We start from the raw sequence: 4247 nt of genomic DNA on the forward strand, positions 1-4247 counted from the left end.
GTTTTGTCCACTGATCTGCCTAGCCCACTGCCTAATAACATGGGTGCGAACGTAGGATTCAAACACTAACATTGCTGGATAGTATTACTTATGTGGTTGTTCCCGATAAGGTCTCTATTTTTAGAGTTTTAATTTACCATCAATCAATTTGTATAGCCTCCATGTCTTAGCTTTATTATGTTCTTTAATGATAGACTTCGATCTTGAGCCAAGACAAGCAATCCTCGAAAGTCATTTATTTTCAAAATGTGTTCTTGGCTAGGGTTTTCAAATCTTTAGTAGATAACTAGACATTACCCATATTTAATATGACATTTGTAGCGTCCTCCTCATTACTTTCATATTAAGGGTTAATGATTACAATAAGTTGTATTAAGTGTATGATATGAAATTGTATAAGAATTTGAGAAAAGGAAAAAAGAATCAAGACTTATTACCACTACTACAATATTACGTATTATACAGGTTTTCAAAAAATTAACATATAGTTTCTTTTGTATATTAGTTACTACAATATGCATATAGTATATACTACACCTAATGTTGGGTACGTGTCGGTCGAGTTTAGCCCCTGTTTGATTCGAGACGTGGTGTTATGACTTTGCATAAAGAAATGCAGTTAATATCTAGCTACATACTTATCACCAATTGATTTTAAGAAGAATATAACAACTAGATAACTAAAAATTATGTATGTGATTAAGCGTGTTGACTCATAAGATGGTGACATACTGAGAAGTACAATGGAGCATTACGATCCATAACCTAAAAAACTAATATCTTACTTCTACAGTAGTACGTGTACTGAAAATCTCAAAATTTTCTCAAGTAAATTTCCATAACATTTACTTCCACACCCAATCTTCATGTGAAAAATCTTAGAATACTATTAGTAGGGTGATAAGTGGCATATATATAGAATATAATGCCCACGACTAGACTTCAAAACCTCTCTTGTACAAATGACTGCAGACACTTCAATTCATGGATGTATATTGGCCTATAATCCTGTATGTACGTAGTAATAACGTAATTAATAACAATTGTTGTATGTGAACTTATTATCATTTTTATATTCCGCTCATTCTTTGAATCCTTTCTCAATACACACTATTCACATGACCTTGTTTTTATCTCCTAATTAAACGTATCAATCCTCTCTCCGATCCCTTTCTTGCCATGTTCTTTCTCCTTACCAAAACACATTTTCTAGCTCATGACCTCTTGAATATTGTCTATTGATGGTGATATGACCTAGCCTCTTTTTTCACAAGAGGTTGAAATTTGTTTTGAGTTTCGTCTCAAATAATTTTGAAATGGTAAGTGTTGTACTGTTGTAATCCCTTTATATGAATCCAAGATGAAAAAAAATGTTCGGAATTTTCTTGAATCATCTTGAATTTAGGCCGTGCTTGAAAACTTCTGGGTTTCTAGTGTTTGGATGCAATTGGAAAATCCAGTCAAACGGAAAACATTTTTCGTTGACTGAGAAAAATCTAGTCATTTTGGCGGAAAATCTAGTCATTTTGATATTAACTTTTTGATAAATAATATTATTTTTAATATTATTTAAAATATTTCTATATTCTAAATAAAAATATTTAAAATGTTTAATTATACAATTCTACTCATTTTCCAGAAAATGAACCAAACACAAAAAGACAATTTTCTGCTGTGCAACCAAACACGGGAAAGGAATATATTTTCTGAAAAATGACTCATTTTTCAAAAATATTTTTCAAAAGTCATTTTCCTTCTTTCCAACACAGCCTTAGTAACGGAAGTATTTTGGGGTTGCTGCCTCATGCAAGGTCATGCACTGCTATCTTTAAGGGAATAAGTTGTATTTTTACTATCAACAAATATTTTTGGTGAAACAGTACGCAATCCAAAAGGCAATTTAAGAGAAACTTTGGACTAAAACAAATGAGGAGAGTATTTTTGTCCCTATATCAAAATCTACTTATTTTTGTCCATCCCAACAGAATTTCATATTTGTACATAACAAATCCCATTTCTCTACACCACTCATGCTTATGCATGTATAGCTTTATCCAAAGCCTTTGCACAGGGCCACCAATTTTTTTGGGGCCCCATATTATATATAAAAAAAAATGTATATAGCGCAAGCCACTAGCAAATATGAATTATTAGTGATACATTCATATTTCGTAACCTAATCAAACATCTCCCACTAGCGAATATATTTCTTCTGGATTTACGTCGAATTACAATATGTTTCTTCATTCTTCCAACCCTATTACCATAATCGCAACTCGATCAGCACAAGCCTAATTGATCAGCAGATTCAGCGCAACCTTTTTCCTTTCGACACTCGGCAGTCCGGTCTTTCTGAGTTCATTACGAGACAATTAATTCTTCAATTCTTTTTTATCATACAAACTCTTAAGTTCTTCAATTCTCCTAACAGGTAAATTACGTATTATTTCATAATTTTTATTTATTATTTTATCTACATCACTTAATAATTTTGATTTCATAATAATATATTCAAGAATTTTTTTTCTTGATTAATTATTTATTTTGAGTTTCTAAATAAATTCTTACTTTTTTTTATATAGTATTTTATATTTATGTCTTCTGAAAAATATTCATCTGGATTTGAAAAGTGTAAAAAGAAAAGAATAATTGAACAACTAACTCAATCTCAAAAGAGAGCTCTTGAAAAGTTCATTAAAAAAAACTCAAATAGATGAACAAAAAGATGATGCTAAGGAAAAAAATGCCACGGAGTAGATGCTAATCTTCATTAAGAAGATCAAGAGGATTGTGAGACTGGAAAAAACAAATTAAATGATGTTGTGCATAATAGGCATCACTGTGACAATGAAAATAATAAGAATGTTGATAGTTGTTTAGATGATGTTGGTCACAATGATAAACCGAATGATTCCCTTTTATTTGACATATATGGTCCTAGAAATTGCGAGGCCCTCTAAATTAATAGATATTATTGTGAAAGATGGTCTTAAAAGAGATTTATCAATAAATAAAGGTTTTAAAGATAAATATTCTAGAAAATTTTCGTAAAGATTTATCAATAAATAAAGGTCCTAAAGATAAATATTCTAGAAGATTTTTGTAAACATTTTTCATTAGCATTTTACACAAGATATTTACCAAATGGTGAGAAGTGTGATCGAGATTGGCTTATATATTTAAAAAAAAAAAAAAAAGAACTTACAAAGTATGTATATATATATATATATATAAATTACTTTAAAAGGGGCCCAAATTAAGATATTGTACAGGACCCCAATTTTTATTGGAACCGCCCTGACTTTATCCTCAGCTTTATCCTCAACATGCAGGCACAATGGCCTTTGATTTATGGGGTTCCGGGTTCAAGTTTAGGTAGTTAGAACTGTGTCAAAACCCTTTTGTCTGTTTGGACTTGTATGGTCTGGGCCATTACAGGTGGAGCCATAAATTGTGTTTACATGGCCGGAAAATTGAATAACTTCAAAACACTATAAAAAATATTTATAATGTATATTATATTAATTTGAATATGTCAAGATTTTGTGGTCTAGTGACACTAAGTTGGACTCTTATATGGGAGGTTGTGTGTTCGAATATCGTGGAATCGATATTGCCTCTTTGTGCTTAGGTTGAGAAAGTAGTTATGAATGTATTAATTTGAATACGATTATCCATAATTTAAACGTTTAGATTTCATTAACTAGATAATTCATAAAATAATTAATCAATATATATATATAGAGAGAGAGAGAGTTAGGATCATATGAGATCACTTGTTTAGTTAAGATGTGAGATCAGATCTTGTGCATCCATTTAATAACTTAATGGTCTAGATTGATTTAAGATGCTAAGTTGAATTGTGTACGAACGGTAATAAAATGTGTGTGAATGATGATTAAGTGTGTGCGGACAGTGATTAAATGTGTGCAAACGGTGATTAAATGTGTGCGAACGGTGATTGATATACAAGATTTGATCTCAAAATTTTTTAATGGTCTAGATTGATTAAGATTTCAAGTTGAAGTGTGTGCGAACGGTGATTAAATGTGTGCGAACGAAGTGTGTGTGTTAATCAATCTAGACCATTAAAAAATATTACATGGATGCACAAGATCTGATCTCACGATCTTACCTAAACAAGTGATCTCACTGGAACCCTACCATATATATATATATATATATATATATATATATATATATATATATATATATATATATATATATATATATATATATATATATAT

At 30.4% G+C, this 4247-nt stretch overlaps 1 long non-coding RNA gene across 1 annotated transcript in view; it reads left to right on the top strand.

Moving 5' to 3' along the window:
• The first annotated feature begins 2195 nt into the window (after positions 1-2195).
• The window catches only part of LOC116000887, a 4110-nt gene continuing 2058 nt past the window's right edge, over positions 2196-4247 (top strand). Inside the window, exon 1 of the long non-coding RNA XR_004094183.1 lies at positions 2196-2431. This is a non-coding gene — a long non-coding RNA (uncharacterized LOC116000887). The remainder of the gene's footprint in view (positions 2432-4247) is intronic.

The sequence above is a fragment of the Ipomoea triloba genome, chromosome 13 (genome assembly GCF_003576645.1).
Source record: "Ipomoea triloba cultivar NCNSP0323 chromosome 13, ASM357664v1".
Lineage (NCBI taxonomy): Eukaryota > Viridiplantae > Streptophyta > Magnoliopsida > Solanales > Convolvulaceae > Ipomoea > Ipomoea triloba.